The following is a 12209-nucleotide window of genomic DNA, read 5'->3' on the forward strand; positions in this document are numbered from 1 at the left end:
AAACAAACAACAAAATTACCACACATAATAAGCTACACTACTAACACACATGTTAAGTCACTACACTACTAACACACATGTCAAGTCACTACACTACTAACACACATGTCAAGTAACTACACTACTAACACACATGTCGAGTCACTACACTCAAAACACACATGTCGAGTCACTACACTACTGATATATACATTACAAATAACAATTTTAAATCACATGATGAGTTATAAAAGTAACACACTTAAAATTATACATTCCTGACACATGAGTCACCATATTATCTACATGTATATGTGCAACACACATAACAAATAACATCATAAGCTACACACATGGCGAGTCACTACACTACTAACACACATGTCGAGTCACTACACTACTAACACACATGTCGAGTCAATACACTACTAACACACATGTAGAGTTTCTACACTACTAATATATACAGTAAAACTTTTCTAATCCAAACACCACTGGTTCCAAAGAAATTGGCTGGATTAGACCACATTCTGGATTAGACAACATTTAATACAATTGAATCTACTGCAGGTGACTTAAAGTTAACACTGTATTAGTCAAGATTTTGGAGTACACAACATCCGGATAAGACAAGTTTCATTGTATATTACAAATAACAATATAAAAACACATGAGGAGCTTTACCAATAACACACATAAAATTACATATTCCCAACACATAATGATTCACAATACTACATGTACAACACACATAACAAATAACAAAATTACCACACATCATAAGCTTAACAATACTAACACACATGTCGAGTCGCTACACTACTAACACACATGTCGAGTCACTACACTACTTACACACATGTCGAGTCACTACACTACTGATATACACATTACAAATAACAACATTAACTCACATGATGAGCTATACCAGTAACACGTATAAAACAAGTTCTGTGAGCCAATGCTCATTGGTAATCCCCCCACCGTGATGTGAATATACATTATCATGTGAATATACACAAGTTCAGCTATGGACAGACGCACGGATAAACAGGAAGTTGACATCAGATTCATACAAAAATAAATCCCACCATATGGCATGCCTCAACAAGAGTGTGCTAAAATTTCAAGCAATGAGTTGTTGCTTAGAAAACTTTGACAAAAATATGTTCCATATTATACAGACAGATGCACAGATAAACAGGAAGTTGACATCAAATTCAGAAATGAATCCCATCATATGGCATGCCTAAACAAAAAGTGTGTAAACTTTCATGCATCTGCAATAAGTAGTTGATGAGAAAACTGCAACAAAAATTTGTTATGTATGGTATAGACAGACACACAGATAAACAGGAAGTTGACATCAGACTTGTACAAAAATGAATCTCAAAATATGGCATGCCAAAACAAAGAATGTGCTAAAATTTCAAGCATCTGCTATGCCTATATGTAACTACTGAAAAAACTGCAATGAAAATTTGTTATGTATGATACAGACAGACGCACAGATAAAGAGAAAGTTAATTGGCTTCAAATTCATACAAAAATGAATCGCACCATATGGCATGCCTCAGCAAAGAGTGTGCTAAAATTTCAAGCGATAAGTAGTTGCTGAGAAAACTGAGACGAAAATTTGTTATGTCTGGTACGGAGAGACACATGGATAAACAGGAAGTTGACATCAGATTTGTATAAAAATGAATCCCACCATATGGCAAGCCTAAACAGAGAGAGTGCTAAAATTTCAAGCATCTGCAATGAGTAGTTGCTGAGAAAAATGTGACCTAAAATTTGTTATGGACAGACAGACAGACACACACACAGCTAGACACAAAAGGATAAAACAGTATACCCCCCCTCTCCTTCGGAGCGAGGGTATATATAATTATACATTTCAAACACATAAGTCACCATACTACATGTACAACACACATAACAAATAACAAAATGACCACATATAATAAGCTACTAAACAGTACTAACACACATGTTAAGTCACTACACTACTAACACACATGTCGAGTCACTACACTACTAACACACATGTCGAATCACTACACTACTTACACACTTGTCGAGTCACTACAATACTAATATATACACTACAAATAGCAATACTAAAACACACGATGAGCTAGTAACACACATAAAATTATACATTTCCAACACACGAGTCACCATACTACATGTACAACTTACATAACAAATAATAAAATTACCACACATAATAAGCAACACTATTAACACACGTCGAGTCACTACACTACTAACACATATGTCGAGTCACTACACTTCTAATATATACATTACAAATAACCATTTTAAATCACACAATGAGCTATACCAGTAACACATAAAATTATACATTCCCAACACGAGTCACCATACTACATATGTACACAAAATTACCACACATCATAACCTACACAGCTAACACACATGTCGACTCACTACACTACCATTCATATAATGATATATATAAATGAGGTCATATAATGAGTCAATACATTTACAATAGAGTCAACATGCTCCTAAAACACACTTATATTAGGTCATTATAGCACTTGTTACATGTACTTACACATGAATCACTATTGGGACAAAAGAATTCTTTAGATGAACGTGTACTTGTTATTTAATCTTTGTCTAGCTGTTATGATATTTTAACAGCAAATTTTATACTCTTTCTTGCAAATTCAAAGATTGTTCTGCTTTCTGGAGGGGCATTTAAACACTTCAATTGACCACGATCAAGTCATACTGACTTATTCCACTCCACATTGGCACTCTACTATGGCTATTTTTCTTTTGTCCACACATTCTTAACAAATGGAACTGAAATACATATATAATAAAACCATTAAAGCTTTTACATTAAAATGAAATAAAATATATCAATGATCAAGTTTCCAATCTTATTTAAGACACAACAACACTTTAAAAGCAAAAGGACAAGAATAAATTTAAAATTTAAAGTTCCTAAAATAGCTAGTTAACATTTTGTGTATTTGATTTGTATTAAATGATTGTATCCTTTAGAACTTGTTAGCCTGTTGAATTACTGTAAATGTATAATATTTAGCGTGTACGATATTTGGCAGAAGTTGATTATTGAGCAAGTTAGCGGGGATTTTATTTAGCACATTTGTTAATGTTTATGTGTATTTGTGCATGACATTTAGCGTTGTACTTGAATTAGCAGACATTGCTTTCCACCAAAGGCGCTAAAAAGCATACACAGTGAAAAGTAATATGTTTACAGTATATTCACAACTTAACATACACTTTCTGAAATTTTGGGTTAGGCCATTCCAAGTTTTTTCTCTGTTTAGCATCCACCCATCTTTCAAAAACCTACCTACCTATTCGAAAAACACACAAACCAAAAAAATAAAACAAAGACTTTATAGTCGTAAAAATGACGTCATTCAAAAGATTTGATTTTATAAATCTATTTTTCTCTTAGAAAGATCTATTCTTCAGCAAAACCGAGGTATTAAATGCTTAAAATATTCCTAATATGACATCTTGTAGACAAATATTTATAGAAATTGACAGAATTCAAAGATTTTGACCAGAATAACTGATTTCAGGACTCCTTATTATGTTCCCCAAACGAAGTTTGGGAACATATTGATTTTACTTTCTTTTTTCGAAATTTCTTCTCTGGTACTTTATTGTCCGCGAGTGTTTTCGGAAACTACTCATCCGATTGAGATGAAACCTTTTTAGGGTTAATAGGCATGTTGTGTAGATGTGCAGAACAAAGGTCATTTTGCATGCACGTGCGCGCTCGTGCGATGAGTGAAATGGCTGATATACTTAATATAGCCATAACTTTTATATTTCTTGATGAATTGCTTTGAAACTCAGAATATAAAATTACATTAGTAGTCTAGACAAATGACTTGGTCAAATTAGCATTAACCCACGTGCATGCACTTCACTCTGATTGGCTGATACAAAAATCTCAATAACTTCCTTGTTTTTTTGAGAAAACACATTGAAATTTAAAATATACATGTAAGTATATATTATAAGGTTCTACAACATATTATATAGGATATTGCTTGAAAACACGTGCATGCAGATGTGCTGCAATCCGATTGGCTGACACTTTAAATGACTATAACTCCCTTGGTTTTCAACTAAAGAGGATGAAATTTATAATATAGACAGGCACATTGGGCTCCTACAGTACGATACTTTCAAAATTGAATGCAACGTCATGCCTGTGCGTGTGCTGAATTCTGATTGGCTAATATTTAAATGGATATATCTCTTTTATTTTACAATGAAATTCTTTGATATTTAACACAAATGTATATATTGTGAGACACTATAAGAAAATTTATGTGTTAAATGTAGAAAGCAAGTGCAAGCACATGCGCTGAAATTTGATTGGCTAATACCCATATGGCTATATCAGAGTAGTTTTCCAATAAAATACCCTTAAAAATAAAGTGTCCATCTATATTACAAAAGTATTGTCTAACTCAATGAAGCTTGCAGGGAATGGGGCATCATAAGGGATTGGGGAGCCGTTTGGGGAACATCTGTAATGGTTACCGTTACAATTAGCACTAGTTCTGTATGTTTTTTCTGATATGGGGTGTCAAAAACCAAGGCACACGCAGACGCTAAACATAGAAAAAACTTGGAATGGCCTTATCCTTTTCTTTTGCCCTTGCCATTAATTTCCTTTCAAGCTTTCCAGTTTAAAGAGCCAAACTTTAATCTCATCTTCTTCTATAATTTACATATCAAAAGGTTGGAATCTTTACAGTTAGGACTATATAAGTACTCACAGAATACATGCATCTAGACAAATAAGGATTTTTCAAAATAAAAACATGCATCCAAGCAAGTCACTTATAAGAATATTATAAATGAAAACATTCAACAAGCTACACAAATTAGATTCATTTAGCTTTTCCTGTATATTTATCTGTCTCTCATTAGTAACATCTATTAATAAATGGAGTAAAATGAAAGACCTAATTTTAATTACACTAAAAGTCTACCAAGTAACAGTAATATGTAATCAATTTTATATGTTTCATAATGTGCATAAGGAGATGGGTGAACAAGGCATGCAAAAAGCCTATAGCTTCAAATGTATAAAAGTCATATTCAAATACTGAATTTAGTATTGAGAGTAAAGTTCTTCTTTTTGAAAGGTATAACATTATACTACAAACAAAACTTTTCTGTGGAAAATTCTTTAAGCAAAAATCATTCTATGATTAAAAAAAGTGGTATTCTTGGGGTTCAAACCCAAGCAATGAAATTAAATCCTCAGTTTTTTTCTTAGAGACTAACATGCTAACCACTACACTACATACATGTACATGTAGCTCATGACAAAACTGGACATTTACATATGTAAATCACGTTTAAAAATGTGACTCTTGACTAAATGGATTTCAAATATTTTTCTGAAAGATATGAATGTTGTTGTGACATAAAAGTGCATTTTTTTTTAGAAGAGTAGGTCATTTCACCATGTTTTTGTCAACCGAAATAGGAAAAGTTTTAAATATGCTTCGAGTATAATCTTACCAAAATATGGAGTGAAGACCTATACTCATATTCAAAAAGTATGATATAGGAAGAAAAAATGATCATTTTTGCCCTCTTTTGGTGTGTATCTGCTATTTCATAGATCAATAGTATTAATCTTTATAAGATTGTAGCAAATTGCAAAGATTTTACATAAAGTATACATTAATGTTAAATGAAATATCAAAGAAAATTTTGACATGATTAAGATTTAACTCTTTAAATCTTTTTTTGTCACACAATGGGCATTTACTTGCCTTGTTCACCCATCTTCTTTATCAGTAGATAAGGTTTATGATTCAGACTGCATCTGATAATCCATCACTAAAATGTAAAATCATAGAAATAACTGCACTATGCTCACTTTTTTCCTCCCAGAGCTCTTCTTTTCATCTTCAATTTCTTCCTCTTAATTTCCCTAAACTTTTTCTTCTATTGCAATTCTGTAAAAAAAAAAAAATCCAATTCAATAAACTACTAAACTGACAAAAACTCAGTTTGTCAATTTTCATATTTTACCAGATTCATGAAAAATCTGGGCATACTGAACTTTTTTAGTGATTTATCTGAGGAAAGAGTGGTTAGTACCTTATTCATTTTAAGTACCTGCTTGACTTTGACAGAAACGTTTTGGTACTAGAATGTGGAATACATACTTTCCTCATTACCTAAAATATTTCCATGACCTCAAATTCACTTATATTTCTTGCTGCTATTAAAGCCTTGTCAAGAAATAACATGTTCCCCCTATAAGAGGCATCAAATATGAAGTTTCCAAGTGTGCAGCTTAATTCACACAAAAGAAAAAAAATCTTAACTGAACAGATTTACAAGTACCTGCCAAGAAGACTAGAAATGCGTCTTGATCGACATTTTCAGCCTTAGGTAAAGTCAAGGCATAGTCATGTAACATGTAACATTTTTCATGATGAATTACCTATATACAGCCCAATCTCATCATCTTAAACTAGATGACACAAAGTAAAAAAAAAAATAAAGATGTTCCTGGGTTCCAGTAAAGAGTACTCAAATACCGCTTAATCATACAATCATGTAATTATGGAGATAATGAACAGTAATCAAGCTCAAGAGTCCATAGAAAAAATACAAATCAGGAGCAGAGCAAACACGGACCTCTAAAAACATCAGAGGTGGGATCAGGTGCAATATAGGAGTAAACATCCTCTGCCGATCAGTCACATTCGCTGTGTGCTCCTTGTCATGATCTGGAAAACGGAAAAGTCTGTAGACAATTCAGTGTGTAAACAGACAATTCAATGTGTAAATAATGGCCTAACAATTAGTATTAAAAACATCAGTCCGCATTCGACTTAATGATAGATTGTTTTTGCTGACCAGGTCATTGTATTGACCATAGCTAATTACACACATGCAAGTCACTACATCCAGTCAAAGTTGATGTTTTAATTTTTTTCTAAAAATATTTATGAAGGAATAAGATAAGTACCCGGTAATTTTGTTGACTTGAAGAAATACATTGATTGGGAAGGGGGGGGGTACTGTGATAATAATTACCTAGTCCTTTTTCATTCTGCCTTTTTCTTTATCTCTTTCCCTTTCTCTTCTATTCCACCCTCCGGCTCATTATCTTCCATCACTTCATCCCCCTCAGAAATGGTTTCCAGTACATATAAAGTACTTGATGAATGACTTACTCAAAATTATGGACCCATGATATAGTTGTTGTAATAATGTTACATGTACACACACTGCAAGTCACTGTGCCCTGTAAAAAATGTTACCTTCTTTATTTATATTTAAGGGTCAAGAACTATATATTAAGAATTCATTCTTAAGTTTTACAAAAAAACTATATAAATCAGGATTTGGAAGGGCTTTGTAAAAATACTGTGAGATACATATGTAATAACCTTGTTCTTTCTTCATCTTGTCCTCCTTGTTCTTCAGCTTTTTCTCCATTTCCTGATCTTCCTTCATTTAATCTTCCTTAGTAGCTGCTTCTAGTAGAAATAAATATCAATAAAATAAATAAAAAAATCTTGACTCAAGAAACAGTAATGGTTACACATCTTATAAAAAAAAGAACATTCTCAGAATATTTGTGAAGAACTAAATAAGGATTTTATCTAATTAAAGTAAAAGACATTCCTATCAAATAGAAAACAAGAAGTCTGTGAGCCAATGCTCACTAGTAATTATAATTCCCGCACTGATTTGAATTTGGTACGGACAAGCACAGGGATAAACAGGAAGTTGACATCAAATTCATACAAAAATGAATCCCACCATATGGCATGCCTAAACAATTTAAAGGTGTGCTAAACTTTCAAGCATCATCCTTGAATAGTTGTTGAGAAAACTGTGATGGAAATATAGTATGGACAGAATTGGAGGGATAAACAGGAAGTTCACATCGGATTCCTACAAAAATAATTCCTAAACTTAGCATGCCTAAACAAAGAGTGTGCTAATATATCAAGCACCTGCAATGAGTTGTTGCTGAGAAAACTGCAACAGAAATTTGGTAAGGACATGGATATACATGTATAATAAATATGACTATTATTTAAATCATGGTTCTGTCATTCCATGTAAACTTTGATATTCTTCTGTGGCCCTACCCTACCCCTGGGGGCCATGAATTGAACAAACTTGAATCTACACTACTGGCATTTCAGGAAGCTTTCAAATACATGTAAGTTTCTCAATTAATGTAAAATTGGTCATTTTCATTGGGTTAAATTTTCATGATTTGAGGGGATTTAACTTGTGGTTGAAAAAAAACAAAAACATGACACTATATAGCATAAAATTTCAATATTTGGTTTCACTACAGTGTATACTAGTAGCTTAACACTGTACGGGGTTTTTTTTTATTGTGCATATCCTGAAATGATACCTTGATTTTTAAAATTTCATTTGAAAGACATGCATCTTTCACTTCTATAGTCACGGCTTAGTGATCGAACAATCTCATTACCTATTTCAAACATCTTGGATTGACAAGGTGCTAGGAACAAGAATTGAACAGGGACCTATTGATTATAATGCGAGTACCGGCAACAACTAACGTCTAGGCTACTGTGATTTGTCAGTTTCAGGAATTAAGATAAGGGATATTAATAATGAACACTTAAGAAATTATTGCAAAATATAAAGTCTAAACACTTGGGAAAGACTATGAATTATATATTAATTCTACTGATTTAGTTAAAAGTTTTTGGTAGAGACTGATAAAGGAGACTTAAATTTTCAATTCAACTTTCCAGCATCATGTTTTATACAGTGTAAGCATGGTCTGACTAGACATATGCCTGAGATTTTCTAATGTCAGGGTTTTTGACACTAATGTTAGTCGGTTAGTCTCATCAGACTAATACATTTTCATTTGGACTAATAAGATCTGTGGGTAATAAGTCCGAACAGACCAAGGAAAAATTCTGGAAAGCAAAATGAATAAATTATGATTCTCAACAACCTTTACTAAAAAAAAAACGGCATGTATTTTTAGCTTTCTAGCTTCTTGGTAGGTAGTAAGGTAATTCAGAGTCAAGTTGGCGCTCAAATTTTACGACTGACTGATGTGAAATTAGTAAACATTTTAGTGATCATGATTTAGTCCTGTACAAACAATTGAGGTGGATTCCGCCCAGAATTTGACTGGACACCAAGGATATTCCACTTGGAATGCACAAATTCCAGGCGTAATACAGGGGGAGACTGAACTTTCTGATATTCCATCTCAGAGATTCCGCCTAAATTTAACAGATTCCAGTCATCAAATTCTAGGCTGAATTTAGTTCAGGGGGAAAATAGCTGGAAATTATAAAAAGAAATACTTTGGACACTTGAGACGGAATCTATATTCAGAAGGAATCCTGTTATTTCAATTCTAGGTGGAATTTCAATTTCCATGCAGGCAGAATGTCAATTTCCAGGCGGAGCTAATTTACATTTTCGCCACAAATTTTCAGCTAGTCTCCGCTTGGTTAACGCTTGGTTTCCGCTTATATTGCTTTAATAGTTATAGTAAGTTTTACGCCTGGAATTTTACCCAGAATTCTGTCTTGATTACACCTTTTTCTCCAGGTGGAACATTTTGTACAGGGTATGATACATAAAAAAAGATGTCAAACATTTTGGGTGTAAAGAACGAGATTAGGAATATAAACATACTTCCTGCATGATCATGAGATTTTAAAAAATCTTTGGAATAAAACACTTCATGTCAATGCAGTGTTTCTTTCAAAAAACTATAAAAAGTACATTGTAATGTTTATTTTTAGATAAATCGTTACAAAACACTGATCTTTCCTTTTTTGACGGACTCATAAAATCATGAGTGAAGTAGTAAAAGAAGCACTAGACATGCAAAGTCAGGACATGTTTGTTGAAACACCCTGTATTAAAGAGATTTCAACTCTTACGTATTTGTTTAATCATTCATTCCACCCAAAACAAAAAAAGAAGCTTTTTAAAACAATTCTACTTACGCATTAAAAGTACTGCCATCTTTTTTCTACTGGTGAAGATTCAAGATGTAATTAAATGGGTTTAATTTGTGTTTACTGGCCAATAGTTTTCAACACCATCTGCAGGAACCTTGAAGTTTTCCTGTATCACCATGAACCTAAAAAAATCGATGTTATATATTTCAGTATCACAAAACATGCACCTAAAACATTCACAGACAGACATTACACACAAACAAACCTTCCATGTTCCCTTTATCAGCTGTTTATGCCATAATTTGAAAATAATCATAAATTATGAATTTGCTTCATCTTGCACTGATTTAAGTCCCAATATTGTTTTGTTAAATAATTAATACAGGTAAAAAGCATGTTTTACTGACCATGGTGACAAATAATACATTAGACAAAATTAATACATATATCATGTTATCAATAAAATATGAAAAATGTTAGCGTGCATGTTCACACACACTTGAGTAAGTTGACTGACTGCTTCCAAAGAATGTACATGTCCTCATTCATGTAATCCTGTTCCATGAAAATAGTTTTCATTTATACCCCTTTATAAAATGGCACATGCTTGTCACTTACATACTGCAAGACTCTGCGTACATTGAATACACTACTTTCACTTTGACCTTGAACTTGACTGAATACCGATTCCGACCCTGTTTGTGAATTTTTGTGTACATATTGAATCCTTATCTAGAAATATACTCAACTTAGCTTTGAATTAATAAATAATATAAATTGACACATTAACTGAATTTACACGCTACATACATGTAATTGTAAACAACAGGAGGTATGAGCATTAGCTGTGTGTTCATAAGGGGGGAGGGGGGGGGGGGTACTCCCATATGAAACAGTCTGGGTGGTTTAAACACAGGCACATGTTTAGCTTCCATAAACTTGTAACAGAGTAGCATTTCTGCTCCTATATATGTAAAATATGTAATTAGAAAGCCATGACAAAAAGTGGTCAAGGCAGGAACAGGCATGGGATAATGACTGAAATATTACATAACACAGTTTTACAAATAAACCCTTCACAGAAAGTTGTGCTAGGTTCCCTACATGAACTCATGGATTCTGAAAAACCTGTACCAGAAACCTGTGCCATTTTCCATACCTGGAGACCCTGATTTGGGAAACCGGCCATGTCAAAAAATAACCAAATATGGAGTCATGAGATCTGCATGTGCCTTAATTAATTCATCTAGATCTGGGTTAGGATCTTGGAGAATCCCCTGATGTTGCTGTAGATGCCAAATAGAGACTGAATACAAACTTTACAATGCTTTACATTATTAATTTGATTAGTTTTAGAATTTTTAAAGTTTGGAATTAATACATGTATGAGAGTGCCACATTCATTTTTATAGAACTTATCTACACTATCATTTTAACAATTTATAGTAGTTTCTTATTAAGAATCAAATGATTCAATGCACAATTCTATAGTAATTTAACTTCATTAGGCCAAATGAAAAAAATTATGTGTTTCTGGTGACATATGCTAAAAAAATTAGGCTAGGTAAGTAGGGAATAACTTTTTTTTACTTTACTGTTAATTTTGTTTACTTGTTTGTTTGTTGTTTAATGTCCCTTTTGAGAAATTTTCACTCATATGGAGATGCCACCACTTGTTGGTGGAGGGCTGCAAATTAATAGACCTATACTCCGCTCTCAGGGCCAATTTGAGCAGTGAGGGATCTTTTTCATTCCAGCACCTACTGCGACATAGGACCTCTGTTTATATGGTCTCATCCGAAGGACCGGTCTCCACGTCCCACAGTGGGATTCGAACCTGCAATCTAAGGATCAACTCCTTACTTCGCGACTCTAGAGCAAACACTCTAACCACTGCGTCACGCAAGCAACACTTTTTATTTTGAAAGCATCAATTAATTATTCTGTACATTGTTTTTCTATCATATACATGTACATAAACATACATGTATATGAATAAACAAACAAACATATATATATATATATATATATATATATATATATATATATATATATATATATATATATATATATATATATATATATATATATATAAAGTAGGAGTACTCTTGGATAGACAGGTTTTTACAGTGTACGAGACATGCATTTTATGGACTGCACTATGAGAAAACTTTACTATGAACAAAAGTATGATTCAAAATCTCGATTTGGAATAAAAAGTAGTAGAGTCGGTTG

General features: G+C 32.9%; 1 long non-coding RNA gene across 1 annotated transcript; it reads right to left on the reverse strand.

Annotated features, from left to right (window-relative positions):
- Nucleotides 1–7121: 7121 nt before the first annotated feature.
- On the reverse strand, nucleotides 7122–10553 carry LOC133177326 (uncharacterized). Its single transcript, XR_009719666.1, has 4 exons — nucleotides 10472–10553; nucleotides 10020–10156; nucleotides 7437–7526; nucleotides 7122–7291 (listed from the first exon to the last, which is right to left on the reverse strand). It is a non-coding gene; the product is annotated as an uncharacterized LOC133177326 (long non-coding RNA).
- Between the last annotated feature and the right edge of the window lie 1656 nt (nucleotides 10554–12209).

This window comes from Saccostrea echinata, unplaced genomic scaffold, assembly GCF_033153115.1.
Source record: "Saccostrea echinata isolate AGI-Se365-2 ecotype Australia unplaced genomic scaffold, CSIRO_AGI_Sech_v1 ptg000117l, whole genome shotgun sequence".
NCBI classification, from domain to species: Eukaryota; Metazoa; Mollusca; class Bivalvia; order Ostreida; family Ostreidae; genus Saccostrea; species Saccostrea echinata.